The sequence below is a fragment of the Phodopus roborovskii genome, unplaced genomic scaffold (genome assembly GCF_943737965.1).
Source record: "Phodopus roborovskii unplaced genomic scaffold, PHOROB, whole genome shotgun sequence".
NCBI lineage: Eukaryota > Metazoa > Chordata > Mammalia > Rodentia > Cricetidae > Phodopus > Phodopus roborovskii.
The window spans coordinates 2,673,459-2,698,593 of NW_026126443.1; the positions used below are offsets into that span (position 1 = coordinate 2,673,459).

Below are 25,135 nucleotides of genomic sequence, written 5' to 3' on the forward strand. Positions count from 1 at the left end.
TATTTATAAGTTGAAGTAAAAACATCCATTTAAGAAAATTGGTTATAAGTAAAGCTTAATACTAACGTCCAACAGTGTATTTGAATGTTAAGATTCATTGTTATTGAGAAATAGTGATTATGGCAGAATTTTTACTGCATGCTTAATTTGGAAGGAAAAGCATCTTCTACTTTCAAAGACTTTAGTCAGAATGATATTATTTATGACTATCTTTGATTTTTGCAGGGGAAGATTTGAGACATTGTAAATATTGTTTTTCTTTAACTTCTAAATTTAGTAAAACTGTGTCAATCATTCATATATGAAAACAAGAAATGATTTTATGCAAGTTAGATAGAACTAAGCTTCATACAAGTTACATGAGATAATTAGGGTGTTTATGAATTTACGTCGAAAACAGTTTGTTTCTTGTTTTATTGTTGATTGCATTCTAAAGAATATAACAGCCATTGGAAGATGAATTTGAGCAGAGAATATTACTTAATGAAGAACTATGAATAAAGAATGTTACTGATCACAGTTACACAATGACTTTCCAATCAGGGCTTTTGATTTGAGAACTCTATAGTTATTATTTAACTAACCCTCTAATAACTTCAGCTTTGGGGGGGTGTCTTAGAGAATGCTGGACAGAGAGAGAATGAAAGAACCTTGAACCTTTTGACTCTACTTTTTTCATTTCACATCTGAGAATTTAGCAATGCCCTCAGTGAAAAAAGACAAAGGGCAATTTTGTTTGCCTCTGATTGTCTATTTATATGAAAGCTATTTGACAAACTTCTTTAATTGATCTTGCAGTTAATAAGGGGTGTGTGAATAATTAGATTTTTAATATTGTAATAATTGCAGAGAATGCCCAGTCTTTTTTTGAGGGGGGGGTGTACCAAACAGGATTTCTCTGTATTGCTTTGGAGGCTGTCCTGGAACTCACTCTGTAGACCAGGTTGACCTCAAACTCACAGAGATCTGTCTGCCTCTGCTTCCCCAGTGCTGGGAATAAAGGCGTGAGCCACCAATGCCAAGTGGGAATTCTCAAATTTTAACTATGTTTTCCCCAACTACAAGGATCTGAGTGTATTTCTCATAAATTCTTTAACTCATTTGCTTTTTAAATTAAAAATTGAGGTGATTAATTTTCCTTTGATGAAAAATTTGAAAATGTCTTGCTGTGGCTACCTTTGATTTACAGTGCTTTCTGTTTCATCTATAGTGATACAGCAAGATCTTACATGCTGTGACAATTTTTGGTTAAGTAATAGAAAATATTTTGCATACGGTTCAAAAGTGCTTGCTTCATGTTCCTTATTTCATTAAATATCATCTTCAACCTTTGCAATATTTGACTTTTATCTTAAACATTGAATGTGTGTGCATTTGTCTTTCACGACCATTTTCATTACTTATTAATTATATGTGACTTTTCATTCTCAAAATGGTAAATATTTTTGGTAATTACATAGAATACAAATTATTAAGAAAGCAAACAAATGACATTTAGAAAGCAAGTTTTCTTTGTTTTATCTTTTAATACTGGAATTATCCCCAGGGATCCTGGCTGCAGATTACTAGGACTATTTAGAGAGACATCCAATAATTTAGTCAGTGTATTTCAGAGTCTGGTCCTCATCCTTGCAGGGCTAGGAATTTGGTCTTATCAGATCTCAGATAATTAGGCCTTGGAACATCACTTCTTTTCAATGAACAGAGAGATATATAAGCTAGAATATCAATTTACTCTCTTGTAATGAGAAATATAACTGTAGCTAGGACTGAATTACTGCTATCAGCAGATCAGCATATTCTTTCCTTGTAGGCAATTTACAAAGTTTACAACATTTAATCAGAAAACTCATCTAATGAACATGGGTATATGTATATATTTTAATTTTAGGGAGTGTCTCTCCCAAATTAAGGTAGGAGTAAATTAAGACCAGAGAAAATGGTCTTACTCTCTAGAGAACAGATACTGGCTCATTGTTGGGTCTATAGGAAGGAATAATAGTCCTTCTCTATTTGTAGGAGAGACATTTTATTATAACTCTATATTATATATTTTAAACTTCTAAATTTATTTCAAATTTATATCCAATGATTCAGATACTAGTGCTACTCACACTTCCCGTTGTTTTCTCACTGACTAGTAGTTCATAAGTTGTATAAGTAAATGCTTTTCAGCTCAGTCTTTTAGATAATTCCATTGTATGCATCACATAGTGATGCTGTATTAGATATAACACTATTGGCCTGTTACTAGCATTTCTGATTGGCTAGCTCTTTCTTAAATATTAACCCATTTCTATCAATCTAAGTGTTTCCACGTGGTCTTATCTTACTGGAGAGAGGGTCCAGATATCTTCCCTCAAGCCCCCACATCTTGAATCTCCTCCACTACATCCTTGTCTCCTAGTCCCTCCTATCTTGCCTTCCTGTTTGCTAACAGTGCTTTATTCATTAACCAATAAGAGAAACATATTTACAAAATGGCATCTCCCATCATCTCCTCTTTTCTGTCTAAAATAAAGAATTTTAATTTTAACATAGTAAAATATATAGTAAAAAAGTTATCAAATAAGAACTGTTGTTAATAATATTTATTCCATTAACATTTAGCAAGATTTAAAGAAAATATTCCATCATCTATCCTATCTTTGTGATTCTGAAGTCTTATATATAATTTATCTTTGATCCTAACTAAGGAAAAGTATAACCATAACTATCTGTCTTCAACTCCATCAAAGACCACAGAAGAATAGTATACAAACTCTAGAAAAGACAGAGAAAACTAAGTACCTGGTCAGTTACCCGAAATTCTTCTGTAATTTCCATTTTCAGCCCATAGGCCAGAGTGTGTCTGGCAGACTTCTCAGCAAAGCAGGAAATTTCAAACTGTCCCACCTGTGTTGGCAGTTTGTCAGTCACTTTTCTCTGTGTCCTGCAGACTGTCTGGCAGACTCTTCCATGAAGCAGGAACCCTGTAGCAATGTCCATCTTGTATCAGTAGTCACTTTCCTGTGGGTCCTGTATGTCCAGTTTATACAGCATAAAGTCAAACAGTCCAGACAAGAATAGTTTCTTGCCCAAATGACTAGTTGCCATATTGCAAGTAAACACCATAATGAGTTTCTTTGATGCCCATCTTCCTTTGTGACACAGGTGATGTTGCCAGGATCAGTTGTGTCTCACGGTCAAGAAAACTGCTGAACTATTTTAAATGCTATATTCTGGAGGTCTTTGAAAAGTTTGAAGAATGCCTATTCATTTGAAATATAGCTCTGTGTCTAGAAAACCTAACTGCCTTAACTATAAGTTTTGACTATTATAGGTAACTATCCATAATCTGTACTAAATGATACTTTACATTTCTAAATGAGCTATATAAACACAATACCTAAAGAGAAATATACACATCACAAAATTAACCTTAAATTTGTATCAACAAATGAAAATCCATTTCAAAACAAAGTATTTATTTCTATACAATAATCTGCTTATTACCTTTAAAAAGAGATTGGTTATGGCCATTAACCATTTATAACCAATCCCATTTAAATGAAAACAAACATTTATAAACAGTATTTGGGAATTTGTGCAGTTTTCTTTCCAAATTGCTTCCTGCTGGTAGGGGGCACTGTCTTGGGGATCCTAAGAAGATGCAGAAATCCTGACTGTAGCAGTGTGCAAGGCTGCCTTGTCCCAGCTGTTTTTCATTTTGGATCACCTGGGACACTGTTTCAGGGGGTCTTGCTTGATCAAATCATTTTAGTCCAGAAGGATTCCATAGCTTTTAATTTTCTGTAGAAACAAAAATAGAAATTCTTTTCCCCAGTAACCTGTCCTAAGACTTAAGTGTTGAAATCAAAGCATTTTAAAAAATATATAAATTGGATTAATTCAGCAGCATTGATAAGTGTATTGTAGTCATTGTTGTTCGTTCCTTAGCAATTGACCAATTCAGAGACAACACGTTAGCATACAGTACCCAGACTCTCTGTGTATTTTCCATCTTTACATGGCTTTTTTCTTACTCTATTTCTTTTACTTTTATGTTTTCATTTTTTGAGACAGAGTTTCTCTGTGTAACTTTTTCTGTCCTGGAATTAACTCTGCATACCAGGTTCATTTTGAAATCACAGTGATTTGCTTGCCCTTGCCTCCCAAGTGCTGCAATTAAAGGTGAGTGCCACCACACCCAGCTATTTTCTTTCTTTCTATTTTTTTTTTAAAAACTACTTTATCCTGTTTCTTTTTTCTCCCAAGCCTATGTATATTTTAAAACACACTGTAAACCTTAGAGATTCTTCTTTATCTGAATCTGTCTTTACTGTAAATCTTTATCTTCTTCTGGCCATGAGTCTTTCATCTGCTAAGCAACATTGTTAAAATGAAAGCCACATCTGTTTTACCCACAGTCTATTCAAGATGGCAGGGGTATGTTTACCACCAGCACTGAGTGCTGTGCTCACTGCCTTGGTCTACACTACCATCCAGCAGCATGCTGCCAGCTTAGAGATGTGGTCACTGCCATTGCCAGCTCTCATACACACCATTAAGTTGTTAGCAGGGTTTGCTACTTATGCTGAATCAGGAAACCTCCCTTAAAGGAGCCGTGCAAATCTCTGTCTCTAGCAAAACAGAGCCTAATCGAGAAAACCACTGCTACCAAAAAGACTTGTTTGTTCTGTTATTTTGTTTTTGAGAATCCTTTCTTAAGCTTTTGATTACTTTTAAATGAAAGTTCTTAGTACACACATTTTCCTTCCAGCTTGCTCCCAGGGTCGCGACAGCCCCAGATAGCACTCAGAAATGCTGTATTAGATATAATGTTGTTGGCCTGTTACTAGCATTACTTATTGGCTGCTCTGTCTTAAATATTTACCTATTTCTACTAATCTAAGTATTTCCACATGGTCTTATCTTACCAGAGAGAGGATCAGGACCTCTGTTCTCTTGGTCCTACATTTTGAATCTCCTCCCTACTACTTCCCAAATCCTCCTTGTCTCCTAGTCCCACCTATCTTGATTTCCTATTGGCCAACAGTTTTTTTCATTAACCAATAAGAGAAACATATTTACAGGATGCCATCTCCCACCAGAAGGCAGATGCTGAAATAATGATATTTGCATAAATGAAAATATTGGTAACAATGAAAGTAGAAATTTCTGGATAAAGTCAGATCCTGACAAAATGGATCAGCAAAGTAAAGTAGGAGAATGAGTGAGAACGTAGAGTGTGCCTCAGAATAGAAGGGACTTTGGAGGTAGCTACAGGAGAAAGGGAGAAGGAAAGCAGTTCATCGTTGCACGTGGCTAGTATAGAACTTACGGTAGTATTTGGCTAGTTACATATTACCAGACATGGAGGTTCATTGGCAGTTGACCCTTTCCTCCTAATCAGCACATTTTAAAAGAAAGAGATAAATTGTAGGACCTTGATTATTAGTCAAAAGAATGGCATTTGTTAGGCTGGTGAGATGGCTCAGCTGGTAAAGACTCTTGTTGCCAAACTGATAACTGAGTTGGATTTCATGCACCCACATTTCAACTTGTCATTTGACTTAAACACATGAGTCATGGCAGGGATACTCTACACCCCACCCTCCATACATGAAAAAAATGATTATTTTCCTGCCCTTGGCCCACTTCATTTACACAAAGCATAAACTGTACAGTTGTTAAATAATCTGGAGACATTTAAAAAGAATATTAGAGACATATAATTAAAGGAGGCTATACTTTCAAGAATAAACATGGTTTTACCATACTTATCAAGTGTTTACCATACTTATCAAGTAGTAAGGAAATCTTCTTGGCTGCCTTCATAAATAGGAATGGAAGTTAACCAGAGTGTAAGGTTTATTAAAGAGCAAGTAACTCTTCTTGTTTGTAAAAATAAGAGTAGAAGTCAATTTTCCTGTTCTATATGTAGACTAGACTAGATCTGGTTGTCTGGTTTATGTTGTATTTGTCTGGTGATTTTATCCTCAAGAGAATTGCGCTGTGAGGTTGACTGCACAGTCCTTTCAGAGAATACTGCCTTGTTACATTCATTATGTTCAGTTTCCAAAATTATGAGTAAATTTGTGATTCTCTCACCTCTATCTTTTGTTCTAAGACTACAGCCATGCATCACCATGCTTAGCACTGTGTTTGGTTTCTTCATGGAAAATATTCCTGAGTGATACTGCTTATCAAACACTTATGTATGGTATTAATAAAAATTATATTCAATTGTGCTCCTCCCTTGAAATGTTCTTGAATAGACATGCACACACATTATATATACACACATGGTTACTTATATAAATTCTCTCTTGACATACAATGTAATTATATCCCAATAAACTCCCTGGAAGATGAAAACTTAACAACTTGAAAATATACTGTCTTAGTTATTGTTCTTTGTAGAGACACCATGACCAAGGCAGTGTACAGAAGAAAGAACTTAACTGTAAGTAAGCTATTACTTACAGTTTCAGAGGATTATTCTACAATTGTCATGGTGGAGAATGTGGGGCCAGGCAGGCAGGCATGGGGCTGGTGCAGTAGGTCAAAGCTCACATCCGATTCATAAGTCACAGACAGAGAGAACAAGACTGGACCTGGCTTGGGTTTTTGAAATCTGAAATAAAACGTCCTTTGTGACATACCTCCTGCAAAAGGGCCACACCTTCTCTAACAAGTCCATGCCTCCCAATCCTTTCTGAATAGTTCACCAACTGGGAACGAAGCATTAAAATATATGAGCATATTTGGGTCATTCTTTTTCAAGCCATCACATATAATTGATGAACTTTCTACACACCATTGCTTAGCTTAGCTACCTTTTACTTCCTTGCTCAAAACAACTGGTATTTATTTTCCTCAGATGGAGGCAGTCATACATGTTCCTTTCCATGCACTGATTTATTCTTGTTCTTCCCATTTTTCCTACTTCTGGAGCAAGCTTTCAAGGGCAGGACTATCTATTTTGAAGAGGATGATAAAGCAAAACCAAAAATTCCAAGCTTGTACATCTAAAACTCTGGGAAACATTTTTTAATTCATCTTTTAGCATCTATGAAGCACAGTGGCAAGTTTGCACTTTCCTGCTGATCTCATTTCTGTCTTCTCAACACATTAAAAATATGACAAAATAATTGAAATTTCAACTCTAAGTCGCTTATTTCTGTAGTACCAAACTGGTTGAGTTATATAGCTCATACTAAAATGAATCATTAGACATTTTTTCTCACTCTTCGTCAGACTATGAAATTTCATTCTACTAGGCTCAACCCAATTTGTGTTGCCCATTAAGAATTTATGAAGTTACAACTTATGTTATATAATCTTCAGCAATAAAATACAAGCTATGGATATTTTAATATTTCCTTATTAATAGGGGTGAATGATCTTTGTAAGATCATTTTATAAAATGACTTTTTAAAAGAATCACAATAGTTATATGATAGTATTTGAAGCTTGAAATGGTCTTTGTCTATTGCTCTCCTTTAAACAGTAAGAGACATAAAACCACACTGTGAGTCAAATAGTACATGTTACTCTCTGGCATCAAATACTATGTGAGAATTAGCAAGGGGAATAAATAAATTCATGGCGAATGATAGCAAGTTAGTGACAAGGTTGGCTCTATAGTTTTCCAAAGCTCATGGGTAAAAGTTGAATGAATCCCAATAGCAGCAGACTGGCGACAATATTATCCAAGCACTCATTGTACTGGGGAGAAAACCATGGCAGGGAGGTGTCATAAGTGTTGCTGAGGCTGGTTAGCAACACTTAGGGATGAAACATCCACTTCCCATGTTTTCCATTCTTAAAACATTTTGTTAAGATGGTTGTAATCATTATTCCATCATGCTTGAGCATCTGTCAACCTCAACATTGATACCATGATGCTGTTCACTTGGCAATGAATTGCAATCACTTAGACTGCAATCACATACTGACCTTCAATTATCCATTCCCTATGAAAAGGCACCTTCTAGGAAATTCTTTGTGGGGGGCAACTGGAAGATGAATGGGAGGAAGAAGTGCTTGGGAGAACTCATTTGCACCCCACACATGTCCATGGCACTGGCAGACACAGAGGTGGTTTGTGTTCCCCCTCTGACTACATAGATTTCTCCACACAAAAGCTAAGTCCAAGATTGCTGTGGCTGTTCAGAATTGCTATTAAGTGATCAATGGGGTCTTTACTGGGGAGATCATACCTGGCTTGACCAAAGACTTAGGAGCAGTGTGGGTAGTGCTAGGATACTTGGAGAGAAAACTTGTTTTTGGGGAGTCCGACAAATTGACTGGGCAGAAAGAAAGTTGCCCATGACCTAGCTGAGGGACCTGGAGTGATCACATGCCTTAGGGAGAAGTTAGATGAAAGGGAAAGTGGCAATCCTGAGAAAGGTATTTTCTAGCAAACCAAGGCCATTGCAGATGTTGTGAAGGACTGGAACAAATTTGTCCTGGCCTGTGAACCTGTATTGACATTGGAAAGAATGTACCACTTCAATAGACCCAGGATGTATATGAGAAACTCTTGTGAGGGCAGGGCGGGGGTTGACTGAAATCTAACATCTCTGACGCAGTGGCTCAAAGCTCCTGAATCATTTTTGAAGATTCTATGACTGGAGCAACCTACAAAGAGTGTGGATGTCTTCCTCATAGGTGGTGCTTTTCCCTAGCTTGAGTATGTGGACATCATCAATGCCAAACAATAAACACAATCCATCTCCCTTACCCTTCTGCAAAGCCAGGACTAGGTTGCAAAGAAGCTTAGTAACTGTTCCCACTAGTTTTATCCTTCCAGTGATGTTATCTGCCCCATTTTGTGGCCTAATTCACAAGTACCTTCCTGAACCTTATATAACTCCTTATAATGGTTGGGACTAGGTTTATCCCTTTACCACTTACTACAATGGTTAGAATGAAATATGTCATCAATGTGGCTTCCTGGCTGAGAGGTAGAATGAGTTGAACTGACTCTGTCACTTTAGGCCCAACAAGAACAAGAGGGTGAAATCAACTTCCTGTGTGTTCTAGGTGACTTCTCTTACCCTAGGAGGGCAGAGATGCTCCCTTCTCCCACAGTGATGAATCTCCAGATTGTGTTTGTGAACCATCCTACATGTAAGGCAAATAAACATCTGTTTTTTGCATTATGTACTTAAACACCTTAAAGGAAATCTTATTCCATTTATACTATTGTAATTTCCATATGCAACTATCCTTTTTGTTTTTTAACAATTTACAAAATGTCTCCAAGACATAATCTCAGATGTATATATGATTTTTTTTCCATTTTATTCCACACTGAGGCAACATCCTCGAAGCATTTCATGTGAGTATTGTGTTAGAGAGGGCCAGACTTTCATTTTCAAATTGCACACTGGAAAGGACACTTTTTATCATTTATTGTGTTTTTGTTTTCAGCAATTGCCATTAACTGAGGCTGACTCTAGTGTACACCTTGTCCTATTGTTGAAAAATTGCTGAAGGCCACCATTTTATCACTGTTTGTATAGCAGTTTGGTTGATCTGTCACTATCAATCAATGTGTCCATGTCTGTAACAATTCAGCCAATGTCATTCTAAGCCAGAAGGAAAGGGCATTCTCTGTAGATATTATTGCAATATGTGTCAGGAATACATCTATTTATAACTAATGGGAAGCATTCTTCACATTTGTAGTCACTTAATTGTTGCTTCAATGGTGAGTTTAGCCTTGTCTATAAATTGGATCCTTTGAGAGGCTTATGTCCAAAGACAAAGTCTCTTTTTCAAGGATTTAGAGATATCAGCACACATATACTGAGCATTGAGTCTTTTCCAATTGAAGATTAAACTAAAAAAAAAAAAAAGAAAGAAAAAAAAATTGCTTCCATTGAAATATGGAAATTGCTAACCATATCTTTTAGTATTGTGGAGTTTTCCTATTACCCTTCCCTATAAAGAGTCTCATCATGTAATAAAATGTACACCAAAAATAACATGGCTAGGTCATGATTTTCACAGTAAATTATTGTTATCATTATTGTTGTTATTGTTGCTGCTGCTGCTTTTGTTGTTAGTGTATTGCCTACCTCTAGTTCATGGTGGTAACTAGCTACAGTTAAAGGGCAGCAGCATGACCTAACCATGGATACATGGATACAAATATTTGACAAAGCTTCACATTTAATTCTTTACTTCTAGGCATGATAAACTATTGAATAAAAATGCTACGATGTATAAAGGGTGATATCAATCCAGGTATCTTTAAGACGCAAATAAAGCCACCCTGGTTCAATTTTTATAATGGAAAAGTGAGTACCTCATTGAACCCAGTGTTTGTGCTGCTTATTACACAGAATAAAAGAATTAATTCATGATAGGCTCTTGGCAGCTCAGCTCAGTTGATTTTAAGCTCTGAGTTTCATGGTTTAAAACAAATGAACAAAAGGGAAATATCCATATTTATCAACTGGCATTAAGATTACAAATACATCAAAAATACTCCTTTTCTTATGTAAGCACATCTTTTACTTAACTCAAGGTCATGTCTTTCAAAGTCACTTTTATTTACAAGTTTTATTTTCATTGATCTCCAGGAAACTTTATTAAATTGGTGTCATTATTTAGTTTTATCTGCCTAGTAGTACACCTAGAATTTATGTAGTTTTGTGCAAGGCACTCAAGAATGCAATGGCTATTATTTGTAATAGCAAGAACCTGGAAGCAACCTAGATGCCCCTCAATTGAAAAATGGATAAAGAAGATGTGGCACATCTACACAATGGAATACTACTCTGCAGAAAAAAAAATAATGGAATCTTGAAATTCCCAGGCAAATGGATGGAACTTGAAGAAACCATCCTGAATGAGGTAACCAAGTCACAAAAAAGAGGAACATGGTATGTACTCGCTCATATATGGATTTTAGCCCTAGAGCAAAGGATCACCAGCTTATAATTCACACCACAAGAGAAACTGGGATACAAGGTCATATAAGGTCCCTCACAGAAGGGGGTAGGTACTTCCCAGAGCACATGGGAAGTGGGGTGGGGGAGGCAGTGAATGGAGAGAGAAATAGGAAAAAGAGAAGGGGAGGAGAGAAAAGCATGTGCGACTAGGAACATTGAGTTGGGATAGGAATAGAAGACAGAATAGAGGGAGAGAGAGAGAGAGAGAGAGAGAGAGAGAGAGAGAGAGAGAGAGAGAGAGAGAGAACATAAAATAGGGAGCCATTATTGGTTTGAAGAGACAACTGAACCTCAAGAAAGGTCTATAGACCTACAAGACTGACTCCAACTAACAATTTAAGCAACTGTGAATGGCCACCATAAATGCCTTTCCCTGATAGTGAGATCAACAACTAACTTATCCACCATCATGGAGCCCTCATCTAGTACCTGTTGGAAACAGAAGCAAACACCCATAATGAAACACTGAATCAAAATAGAATCCAGATGGAGAGAGAGGGACAAGACCAGGTTGCAGAAACATATAGAGCTAGCCGATAAGAAAGAAGTAACTGGCCAACAGCATTATATTTAGTACAGAGTCTGTGTGTGTTATTTGGGGCTGGCATGGCGAACAAGACCAGCAGTGTGTGTGTGTGGGGGGGGGGAGGAGTGAATATACTCCTTACATTATGTCGCCATGATGTGGCTAATAAGAACTTCCATTTGAAACTTAACCAAAGCTTTAAAAAGGGTTTTAGAAACCAAAACAAACAAACAAACAAACAAACAAAAATACGACATAGAAAAGCAAGGCTTCTTGATAGCATCATTTTTCTTGGTTGGATTCTGTTTTATTAGATTCAAGCAGAGACTTGCGCGGCTCCTTTAAGGGAGGTTTCCTCCCTTCTGCCTCTTGATTAAGGTAATATCTCTCCATGGGGAATGTGCTCCAAAGTCCTTTTGTGTACCAGGGATACATCCTGGTTCCAGTGTCAGAGGTCCTTTAGACTGCCCAGGCCTTCTAACTGAGACCCATGTTCAGGGGTCTGAGTCAGTCCAATGCTGGTTTCCTAGCTATCAGTCTGGGGGCCCATTGGCTCCTCCTTGTTCAGGTCAGCTGTCTCTGTGGGTTTCTGTAGGCTGGTCTCTTTTATGCGATCTCTCCATCTCTCTAGTTTTCTCATATCTATTTCTCCTCTGACTCAATCTTCCTAGTCTCACATCCCCTTCTCTTTCTCCTAGCTCCCACTCCATTCACTGCCCCTCTCCCAATATGATCAAGAGATCATGTTCCTTTCCACTTCTGTGAGGGACTTTATATGAATCTCTTAGATTCTTCCTTGTATCCTAGTTTCTCTGGCATTGTGAATTATAAGCTGGTGATCCTTTGCTCTATGTCTAAATTCCATATATGAATGAGTACATACCATGTTCCTATTTTTGTGATTGGGTTACCTCATTCAGGATGGTTTCTTCAAGTGCCATCCATTTGTTTGTGACTTTCAAGGTTCCATTTTTCCCCCGCAAATTAGTATTCCATTGTATAAATGTGCCACATCTTCTTTATCCATTCTTCAGTTGAGGGGCATCTAGGTTGCTTCCAGGTTCTTGCTATTACAAATAATGCTGCTACAAACATAGTTGAACAGATGTCTTTGTTACATGGATGTGGGTCATTTGGGTATATGCCTAAGAGTGGGATTGCCAGGTCCTGTGGTAGATTGATTCCCATTTTCCCGAGGAACTTCCATATTGATCTCCAAAATGGCTGTACAAGTTTTCACTCCCACCAGTAGTGAAGGGTGAAGGAGTGTTCCCCTTTCTCCAAATCCTCTCCAACATAAGTTGTCTTTGGTGTTTCTAATTTTAGCCATTCTGGCAGGAGTAAGATGGTATCTCAGAGTTGTTTTTATTTGCATTTCCCTGATAGCTAAGGATGTTGAGCACTTTCTTAAGTGTCTTTTAGCCTTTTTGATTTCCTCTACTGAGAATTCTCACTTAAGTTCTGTACCCCATTTTTAATAGGGTTATTTTGTGTTTTGTTGACTAGTTTCTCGAGTTCTTTGTATATTTTGGAGATCAGCCCTCTGTCAAATGTAGGATTCGTGAAGATCTTTTCCCAGTCTGTTGGCTGACATTTGGTTTTGTCAACTGTTCTTTGCCTTACAGAAGTGTCTCAGTTTGAGGAGGTCCCATTTATTAACTTTCATAGGCATGTCTGTCTTTAGGTTGGAAAAGTTTTCTTCTATGATTTTTTAAAATATGTTTTCTGCAACTTTGAGTTGGGCTTCTTCACCTTCTTGTATACCTATTATGCCTTTTTTTTTTTTTTTTGGTCTTTTCACAGTGTTCCATATTTAATGGATATTTTGTGTTAAGGATTTGAATGATTTAACATTTTCTTTGGTCAATGAATCTATTTTCTCTAGTTTATCTTTAGCACCTGAGATTCTTTCTTTGATCTCTTTTATTCTGTTGGTTATGCTTGCACGTGTAGTTCCTAATCATTTACCCAGATTTTCTATTTCCAGCATTACCAGAATTTGTGTTTTCTTTATTTTCTGTTTTCCAGTTTTCAAGTCTTGACCTGTTTGAATTGTTTCCTTCACTTATTCATTGTTTTTTCTTGGCTTCCCTTTTTTCTTTAAGAGATTTGTTGATTTCTTGCATTTTTGGTTTGTCTTTTTCCTATATTTCTTCTATATTTTTGTTTGTCTTTTCTTCCATTTTTTAAAGGGATTTTCCCATTTCCTCTTTAAGGGACTTAATCATCTTCATAAAGTTGTTTTAAAGGTCATTTTCTTCTGCCTCATCTGTGTTATGATGTTCATGCCTTGCTGGTGTAGAATCCCTAGTCTCTGGTGGTCTTCTTATAGTGTCATCTTCCAATCTCTTCTTCCAGTGGGTACAAGTGTGACCTCTCCGTGTGGGCTGTCCATGTCTCTGGAGATTGAGTTGGCATGAGGAGGCAATGTGTACTGATCAAGAGCCTCCTATGAAGAGGGGATGGAAGAGGAGCAGGAGAAGTCCCAGAGCTCACCTCTCCCAGGATTTGTGGTGCCAAGGCTCCAATGGCAGCAGATGCTGCCCCCAGGAAGGCCTAGTTGGGGGAAGAACAGAGAAGAAGAGTAAGGAAAGTGACCTTAATAGAGGGAGCTATTATGTGTTTAACATTAAATCTGGCACTGGAGAAATGTCTATGGATCCACAAGGATGACACCAACTAAGAATCTATGTAAATGCCCTTCTCCTATAATGAGACTGAGGACTAACTTAAATGCTGTCATAGAGCCTTAATCCAGGAACTAATGGAAGCAGAAGCATACACTCATAGCTAAGCATTGAGCCAAACTCCTGGAATCCAGTTGTAGAGAGGGAAGAGTGATGAGCAAAGGGGTTAAGGCCATGATGGGCAAACCCACAGAAATAGTTGACCATAGGAAATGGGAACTCACATACTCCAGTCTGACAGCTGTTGAACCAGGAGAGGACTGAACCAGGCCCCCTGAATGTGGGTGTTAGTTGGGGGCCCTGGACAGTTTATGGGGCCTCTGGCAGTTGAACCAGTATTTATTACTAGTGCACACATAGACTTTGGTAGCCCATTCCTTATGGAGGGATACTCTCTCAACCTAGATACACTGGGGAAGGGGGGTGAGAGCCTAGGTCCTGGCCCAAATGATGTGACAGACTTTGATGATCCCCCATGGGAGGTCCCATCCTCCCTGAGAAGTGGATGAGGGGTTTGAATTGGGTTGGGTATGGAGAATGGGAGGATAGGAAAGAACGTTATGTAAGATAAGATTGTTTTTATTTTAAATAAAAATTAATAAAACATTCCATATATGATGACAGGATTAAAAAAAAGAATGAGATGGCATAGAGTATAGGACTTCTGTTTTGAAAGATATGGCAGTTTGTCTGATGGAGAAAGCAGTGTGCTGTCACAAGTTAGATAGGAAATTAGTAATTAAGAACAATAGAGTTGTTGTGACATCTATATTATACAGAGACATATGTTGACTTGGATTAATATTTATCGAATGTACAAAACAATAAGTTATCTGATCTAAATTGCAGTTTTAGGATTTCTGAGATATCATAGTAGATGAAAAAGTTTGATCTTTCTAAAGGTGATACATTTGGAGTTTGTGAATATAAACAAATAGTCAGAAATGATTAGAGTAGAAAATATATTTGGACCACAAGGGTTTCTTGTTCATTCCCACAATAAATGCTCTTTAGGGAAATTAGCCTTAAGTTTTTGTCTCTTTACCTTCAAAATAATGAAAATAACAGCCCATGCTTGTATTAGATTGATTGCCTAAGGACCATAATTAATGTTATTTCTATTAGCAACTTCTTTTCTCTTAAATTGAAACTCTTCTGTTGACCACGGAAGAAACCGTAGCAAATGTGAGGGGATCTGGGACTTGAAAAAGTACCTGCTCCTTCCTGTATTATTCTCTCTTCCTCAAGAAAACATTCAGTTTTTCCAGCCAAGGCCAAAGGTACATGAAAGAGCTCAGTTAAGGGAAAGAAACATGTCAGTAACCTGCCTATGATCTCAGACTTATGAAGACCCTGCTGAACTCAGCTGCGCAGAATCAACATGGGAGCAAACATGCATAATTCTTGCATTATATCCATGAGATCTTTATTCCTTAATTACATAATGGTAGATAACTGATAAAATACTTCATTGTTCCTATAGAGATAATTATAATGTGTTTTGCAAACTTGTAAAATACTACACAAATAGGTATTTAGAATTCTGTAGGATCAATGGCAGGTAAAGGGACAAAATAATCTAAAGATGTTGGTTCTAGTTATTTCTTGCATCCATATACATGTCCAGATTATCCTATGTTTATTCTGTTTTACTATTCACACACAAATGTACACATATATTTGATATACCAACACATATACACATACATACTGGTTGGTAAGTCTTTTTTGTCTAAGTGACTTAGATTTTATTATTACTTATACATGATTTCTAAAATCTAACAAAAGTAAAGTAGAGGGAAACTCAATGCTAAAAACTAAGTGAAAAGGTTTATCAGATCATGTTCGCTCATATCATTTACATGCAAACACATTTTTAAGCCAATCAGATAGTTTCCATAGAAAGTTAGTAATAATGTGGCTTGATCAAAGCCAGAGTTGTGGAAAATGATTAATCTGGCATAATTTGACACTAATTTATGGGATATTTTTACATTGATGAAATGTAAAAAAAAATAAATGCTGTAAACATAAAAAATGAATTTTGTATTTCATTGCAGACTATGCTTTGTAACTTAATGTCTAAATTGGGCCCTTTGAATGAATTTGGAAGCATACTCCCCAAGTAACGATGAAAATATGTTCTGAGGATAAGTTATAAAAGTACAATTACCAACAATAACTTAATGAGTGATTCTGAAATCTTACATTGTCTAGACTTTCCCTGAGGGGTAATGATATAGTAGGGAACATAACAGAGTGGTTGTGTCCTCAGGAGAAAAAATAAAGACAGGTAATTAAATATGAGATCTGAACTAAGTGTTATGGAGAAAAGAAAGCAGGGAAGAGGCTTGGACTGCAATTTTAGCTTGTTGGGTTTTACTGCAGTGGCTGAAGAAATGGGCTTGGAGCTGTGAACAGAAATTAAAAAAAAATGCTTTGTAGGAATATTTTTGGTAGTTTGACATTTCCTCTCCTTTTTCATTTGCCCTTCATAAGGCCATAGTTTGCACTCTGGATTTGATGTAATAATAATAAAATTAAAGCAAGGTGGGAATGCATGGAAGGTACAGAGGCATACAATCGTTCCTAAAACAAATGGAAAAGGGATGAGAGGGAAGTAAAGAGCAATGGTTACTGGTCCTTACAGCAGGGTAATAAGAAATGGTGCCTCGAATTTTCTATCTCAATGCATTTTTTTTTCTATTTCAAAGTTTACATGGTCAAAGAAGGAAAATGCATGTATGTGATGCAGGAGGGAATAAAGGAGGTTTTTAGGGAGCTCAACTAATTCTCTAGGTATCTTTAGGGTGTGATCTCATATGAGGTGCTATAGCCTGTATACTCAGTGTCTGGTGTCAAAGCACAATGCTCTAAAACAGCAATTTTAAATTGCTCCTGATTGTGTAGGCCAACCATGAGGCTCTGTTGGAAATCCTCTTTGAGATCATTCACTCACATGACTGGGTTTTGGTGCTGCCTGTTGTCTGGAAGTTCAGCAAGACATCTCTTTTTCTCTGTGGTGCTGTTCTATGGAGCTGCTTGGCCTTCTTCGCAATACTGGCCATTTTGGTTGATCTACATCCCCAGCCTTGAATGTTAAATCTGTACCGTTTCTGTTAATTAAAGTTATTAAACAATGTATACAACAAGGGGAAAGAACACCTCCATGTCCATATTCAAATAGAACTGTTAAATTAAAAAACTCTGGCATTTATGTAAGTATGTAAAGAATTTTTTAGTTTAATAATTTTAATTAATTTCTTCATTTTATTTTATATGTGTTTTTCCTGTTCATACATAAGTATGAACACATGTATGTACAACACCTATTTGCTTGTTGCCCTTGGAGATTAGAAAAGGGCACATGATCCCCTAGAATTGGAGTTACAGACAGCCATGAGCCACCTTGTGGGTGCTGAGAATTGAACCTGAGTCCTCTGCCAAGAGCAACACCTACCCTTAATCACTGAGCCATCTTTCCTGCCCGAAAGTTTTGTGTTTTAAAACTGTTTTGTTTAGAATAACTAACACAGTGCTTTCAGTCAACATCATTAAAGTTAATTTATTGACTCAGACAGTGAATTTTGTGTTACTTAATAGTTGATAAAATGTGGAAGACAGTTCTCACAAATTGAGAGAGAATAAAACCAAGATATTTCTTGTGTTGAACATTTTTCTGTAAGCAGTCCATGTTACTCCCTCCAAGCCATTCTCCTTTCATTGCAGACATGGTTAGATGACCAAGTAGGCACTAGTTATAGAAGTCATGGGGGTGAGATTGCTTTAGTACATTCAAAGTCAGGAAAGAATGCTGCCTACATTATGAGCCAACTAAGCTGCAGGTGCTAAGGGCTGAGACTTACTGGGATCCCTGAGCAAATCAAATAGTCCATAAAGACAAGACAGCTTAAGGCCAAGCTAGAGAGTGCCACTGTGGGACAGATTTTAAAAGAGTCACACAGTGTTAATTTTAACTCAGTATTGTGCTTATGTATGGAAAAACCACTCATCATTACTTCATTGACAAAACTCTGTTCAGGGTTGAGCAGAAGTACATCCTTATGAAACTCACAGGGAGAGAGACTCTCGTGAGGCAGAAAAGGAGATGTTCTTGAAAGAGACACATATGCCCCCTCTTTGGTTTTCAGACATTTGAAATAATAGGTATCTCAAATTGACATTTTCTCAGGAATTACATTTTAAGGGGAGGAAAAGACTGAATCCTGGTGTCAGCCAGAGGAGGGTCTTGCCTCTCAGAGTGAGATTTCATGCCATTCTGAGAACTTACTGGACTATCTTGCTGGGCAATCTGGAGCTGATAAAATAATAGCTCAGTGGAACAATACCTCCAGTAGGATTTTTCCCTTGTTTAAGCCCAAACCTTCCTCTTTTCTCCAAAGTACAGAAGGGTTTACTGGACCTATTCATACCTCTTCTAACTGTGGCCACATTGAATAAATCTATTTCTGATTTTCACTATTAATTGCCTCTTTAAATGGCATTTAGGGATGGATTGCCAAACCCAACTTGGTGCTTTCAGAACCCAGGATTTGACTTCCTAAACTTTGGCAACAACAGAAATCCTGCCATTTGTTTTTGTCTGTATTGGTTAACGGAATTCTGAAAAGGCTATTAGAAATTAACCACCATAACAACAACTACTAGATCAATAAATATATTTGAAAACAAAACAGCAAGGGTACCTATTAAATCATGATGCAGTTCAGTGCACTTCTTTCAGAATGTGGTAATTCTTTTATGATTCATAAAGTCTGGCATACTTTTTTAGATGTTAAGCTACCCCTAAAAATATTTCTAAATCTGGCAGGAACAAAATTTAAGGGACTTCAAATGTTTTGTACTTCAAAACATTTTAAAAACTGGATCAGAATTAATGGTGGTAAGAAGGAGATGATTTACAATGAGTTGTTTTCTATAAAGGGCTTTTCTTGTTCTACTAGCAAATCAACCTGGAAGTCTGTGGCAGATAGTGTCTTTGAGATTGAAGTTAAAAATCATGAAATCTAAAGAGATACAAAGAGGTGCTGTCTTGTCACTTTGCCTTCACCCTCTATATTTTTTAGTGTAAAGTTTAAAGCCTGTTAGAATCTCATGCACTGCCTCCCCCACTGAAATGGTTATTTCTCAGGCCCAGCTTTGTGGTCTTGTGGTTGGCACTCTGAAATCTTTACTCCCCCTCTGCAAGTTCATGTTTCTCAGGTACAATTACTATGGATAAGCTGAGAAAAATCAAGATGTTGAAGGGGAAGGGGGAAGAGGGGTTGATGTGTTGTGTTTCCTGATTCTGGATCTTCCAAGGGTTACCATTTCCACCTTTGTACTTTGTTCTGAACTTGGCCATGGGCCCTAGCAGCTGTTCTAGCTCCAATTTCCTTTTCCATATTCCAAATGATTTATAGTCAGTTAGTTAATTCTTACAGTTTTATGATATAAAGTCTCAACCCTGTTTCAAAGAAACAACCTCATCCTAACCTGGGGAATCCTTACTTGGAGCAGTGGCACCTCCTAGGAAAGCAAGAAAACAGACATGATGAGTCTCTCCCTTCTTCCCAGTAGAATCAGGAAATCAAATCATGATATAAGTGTGGCCAACAAGAGTTCTATAGGATTTTGAATCTTGTGGTGGCAATATGGTGTCTTTTGGAAGTGTGCTCCATTCCTTGGCTGTGTTCTCAACAGCCGTTCAGAGTTTACTTGGTACCTGCTATGTTTTCAAGCTGCTCCTCCAGCCACCCAATATCATTTCAATGTGTTCTTTTTCATTTTGGCTTCAGATAGCATATGTCATTTCCTGCTGTTTGCAATCAGCTTCTTCTATGATAGAAATGTGTTTAAAATATAAAAGCATAGCACTTTTTATGCTCACTAACACCCAAACATTACTAAGAAGCCCAAACACTATAAAGCTGAATATTGACCCACAAAAAGAGCATTTCTGTCTTCAATTTCAACCATCTGTGATGAATTTCCCATGGGATGTAATGATTTTGACAAGTGTTATAAATGTCTGGAAGACATATACTCTTGTGTGGATGGATGGGGATTGTGGGTTCTCCCCAGTGCATATGAGGAGCAGTCCAGATGGTGCCTAGATAGCCATTCAGCAAAGTCCTTTAATGATTACGATTAACAGCTAATTACATTTAATGCCTTGAAAGGAGTCCAGTTGCATTTGACTGATCAGAAATCCATCCCTAAGTAGATCCAGAAGAGAGAAAGGAGTTCCAGCATGGCCATCTGGATGTTCTTTTCCTACCCTAATACTGAAGAGGGTTTAAGTGCAGCCATAGTTCCTTTTACATTGAGGATTCAGTTAATGAGAAAAAATGGTTTTATTTTTTTTCTTATCAATACAAGAGTACAGCTGGATGAAAGTTCTGTTTTAATGGAGAGAACAAGAGAGAAGAACCCACCATACACATTTGCCATAGATCTAAGAATTAGAACATTAATAAAGGAAACAAAATAAAGCTGAAACTGTTGGTGATTCTTACCATATATTTTATGCAGAGCGTGTTCATGTAAAATTAATAAATAATAAAATGTGATCAATGTATAGACTAAGTTTAGAACACTTGATAAGAGCATAGGTTCCATGGTATGGTATTTATCTTCCTATTCAATTGAGAATACTGCCCACCTGTCATGTATATATGGTGCCAACTTCATCCTCAGTGAAGATCTCTGAGATAGAGAGCTTTTCTATCCAGAAGCCGTATCTTGGCCCCCTTGTTAATGGAATCCAATCTCCAGGAAGTTGAATCATAAGCAGCAGATGGTCTAGGAGGGAAACATACTAAAACTCCATTTACTCTCCTCTAAAAATGGTTTCAAAGTACAGTAAAGGGCCTCTGAAACTCAGTAAGTTATGGCCACATTGTTGAATCTCAGAGTTTTATCCAAATAATTAAGGCAAACTGGTACTGCTGGATTTTAATTTTTGGAAGTCTCTGAATCTTGGAGAAAGGAGTCTAAAAGGCTGAGTGATGGATCATATAAATGGCACAATTTTAAAGTGGAGGTGCTTATATGCTTTCTTGTCTTAAAATATGTCTCCATAGCTTCTGAAATACAGTACTCTTACTTCTCATGTAAAATCTCTATAGTTTCAGTTCTGCTAGCTTTTCTACTTTAAGTGGTTCTATCACTTCATTCAGTTCAGGTTAATGTGACTTCATGTTTATGGCACATTTTCATTAGGGTCAGTTGGTGCCTGTGCTCCATTTATCTTCACCCAAAGCCATGTGGAATGTGGCCAGCCATTGCAGCATTGCTTCCAGTATTTCTTCTCAGACTGCACTGATTAATTCAACTCATATCAGCTTGAACTTGATTTCTGTAGGAGAATGTGATCTTATGGTGTCCTGAATTAATAAAAACTAGGGACACTGAACACAGTACCCCTGTAATGCAGTGATTGGATGGTCTTTATAACTTGGTTTAGTTATAGTCAGAGAGTATTGCTTGTTTTCTTCACTATTTTTAGAGCAGGAGATTTTTAAAGTACTGAATGGATTACTGATTCATTTACAATACTTAGGGCTGATATTGGGTCTTGCATATACGTGGTGAGGACTTTACTCAACAAGAATATGCAACTGAACTTCATCCCCAGAATTGGTTTGTTCACTGTATCATTAACTATTGCCAATTTGAGATACTATAAAGGATAATGTTTTTACAAGTACAAGTCCAAAGGACTAAAGTTTGAACATTTTAGCTGTCATTGCCCAATATAATTCTTATATATACATGAGCTACATTTGTGCTTGAGAAAGTACTAGATGTGTCTAGTATGTAGACGAAGGAAGTAATAACCTAGGCACAGCTATGTCTTGCATGTAAACCAAGATGATGGGAGATGCCATTATGTATATATGTTTCTCATACTGGTTAATGAATAAAGCACTGTTGGCCAATAGGAAAGCAAGATAGGAGGGACTAGGAGACAAGGAGGAAGAGGAAGTAGGATGGAGGGTCAAGATGGAGAGTCTGGAAAGAACAGAACCAGCATTCCTCCGCTCTTGGTAAGACCACGTGGAAATACATAGAAATGGGTTAATAATTAAGATAGAGCTAGCCGATAAGAAACTAGTAAGAGGCCAACAGGATTATATCAAATACAGAGTCTCTGTGTGTTAATTGGGGCTGGCGCGGCGGCGAGAGGAAAAACCATACACCTTACACCAAGACAGTAATAATCTAGGCATAGCTATATATTCTCTTGAGCTGCTTCAATACATTTTTCATTATTACTTGCACTGGTAAGAGCATAGGTACTTGAATTTGTGTTGTGGTATAAAAGTAAACAAAGTCTTCCAGTATACCTTGCTCCTCAGAAGCATTTACATAAGGTAGAAGAGATTCTTCACAAGGTCATGCTTTATGACATACTCCTTTCCTAGACTCTATTTCTCACCTGCTTCAGCCTTCTTAAAGATGGGATTTCAAACCTGCTCCACCACATCTGGTTCAGTTATTAATAGGTCTTATATGTTTCTCTTGTCTGTTAACACATTTGGGCTTGATCACAGGAAATATTTTGGCCAAGTGTTATCCTCTTGATTTTACAGTCTATGTTGCTAAGACTAAGAGTTGTTAAAATACTTGCTCAAGTTCACAGTTGAGAGTTCTTTATAAATCTTAAATTGTGAATCTAAAGTGCTCCTTGCTTCTCATTCACTGCTTCCATCTTGTTATTCGGGTAGAAAATTAAAAAATGGGATGGAGAAAAGCTTTCACGGGTTCTGTTCCATTGTTCCAACTTCTCTATCAATAGGATAGAGTTTGTTCTACTGAATTGTCATTTCTGAAAGTTCATGGGAAATAAATATACTTAAAAGACTTGAGATGGAATATTTCCTCATGTCCTTTGTGCACAAACATACAGCATAAACAACTTGTAAGGTACAAGGGAAGACTTAGTATATGCAGAGGAATGAATTGAGTGATGTGGAATGATTATAAGCTTTCAGGTATTTTCATACTTATGTCTGTACTCTAGTGAGACACCAAGAACCTGTTTTGGACTCTAATTCTGTTAGTGCTGTTAGTGACTACACACCTTTGGTTCAGCACAACATCGTTTCAATGGTTTTAAAAGAGAGCAGGGTGTAGAAATATGCATACACATTTAAATAGAAATTTCTCATCTTCACTAACAACATTCTCTCCGAAGAGTCAAAGACAGTATAATAAATATCCTCTCATTTGAGTTACTGGTTAGGAATGTTCAAGAAACAACCAAAACATTATAGGCTATTGCTATTGGTTGCACCTTATAGGTGGAAGTTAAGTCCCTATTAAACAATACACTTCAGATAGGAGACCTAGAGGCCACTGAGCCAGGACTAACATGAATGTATTATCCTTGAGTACTAGCATTTAAGGAACCAGTAGGAGCCAATCAAACTATGATGCCTTCACCCTCCCTGTGCAGTGGGGGTGGAGTCTGAGAGCATGGGAGGGAGAGGGAACTGGGATCGATATGTAAAATAATAAAAAATGAAATAAAAGCTATGATGCTTATGGACAATAACAACAAATGTGGTATGATAACCCTAATGGTGCAGTAGTGATAGGCATATCTTGAAAGTAACCAAATTTTCTTTACTTGGACTTAAAATTCATTCAATAAGAGGGAAATCATGCCTGGTACTAAAAACTTAGCCAACTACCAAGGACTAATAAAAGTCACCAGATACTAGATACCTACAAATACCACTTTACAAAACAAGCATAATCTCTAGCTACATTATTTTGTTCTTATACTCAGAGATAGTTGTAGTCTTCACCCTCATCCAGGAAACTTTTGTTTGCAACAGATGGAGATCATTACAGAAGCCCACAATCTAACAAAATTCAGAGTTGTGAAGCCCAGTTCCAAATGATCTATCTAAAAAACAACTCTTATACCTAAGGGTCATGAAACACTATGGAAGAGGGGGCACTAAGTTGTAAGAGTCATAGGATCAGGGAATTTGCTGTGAGATTTTTGTCTCACTCAAATGCCTGAAATTGTATCTATGAAGTCTCATCAACATAACTTTCAAATCATGAGCATATCAAGGAAAACAACAATAGACATGCTAAGCTAAAGTGGACAAGGGGAAGCCCACAAGGCCTCAATTCTTCACAAAGAACTACATAAATCTGAGGAATACTGAGGGTGGGAGAAATAATCTTCCACACCAATTGATTACCAATACCAAATGGTTATCCCTGAAAACATACATAGTAACATACAGACAGAGTAGGTTGTTTTTATGTATTGGGGAATAAATATGTATGTAGGTACATATAAATGTATATAAAATTAATACAAAATAGGCAATGTATTTGAAAGAGAGCAAGAATGGGGTAAATGGGAGGACTTGGAAGAAGGAAAGGGAAGTTGATGTGATTATAATTTCAAAACTAAAAGAAGTAATAAAATGTAAATTATAAAATGGTGAGTAGGGAAAATAATTTGCTACTTTAGGCTTGAGATTTCTTGTTGTTTCTTCTCATGGATGGTACTGCTTCAGGTTCTTTAAGCTATTGGGTTCTGTTCCTGACCTTCAAGAATCTTTTCATATTTTCATCTTTGTCTATAAACAAAGCTCCCACATTTCCTCCTCTCTCCTGACCATAAATTCTTGTTTTAAGGCTCTCAGTTTGTACAACTTGTTGGATTCCTGAACTTACATTTCTATCCGATCACTTGTATCTGTGAACCCATAGATCCCTGACCCTATCAATGCTTTAGATTGATTATTCTATAGGTGTTTCTTCCAGAGTTATATAATTTAGTTACCTAACAATATGAAATATATAGTAAAACCCAAAATTGTTGGACCCCTTGGGCATATGTGATAATATTTTGTTCAAAAGAAGCATAATATACTTTTGTCTTACAAGTTTTTCCACATGGAACATGTGTCATGTTTAATACCAGACAATATATC

At 37.0% G+C, this 25,135-nt stretch overlaps 1 pseudogene; it reads left to right on the forward strand.

The window, feature by feature from the left end:
* Positions 1-6,412: 6,412 nt before the first annotated feature.
* LOC127224661 (triosephosphate isomerase-like) lies at positions 6,413-8,711 on the forward strand (annotated as a pseudogene).
* The last annotated feature ends 16,424 nt before the right edge of the window (positions 8,712-25,135 follow it).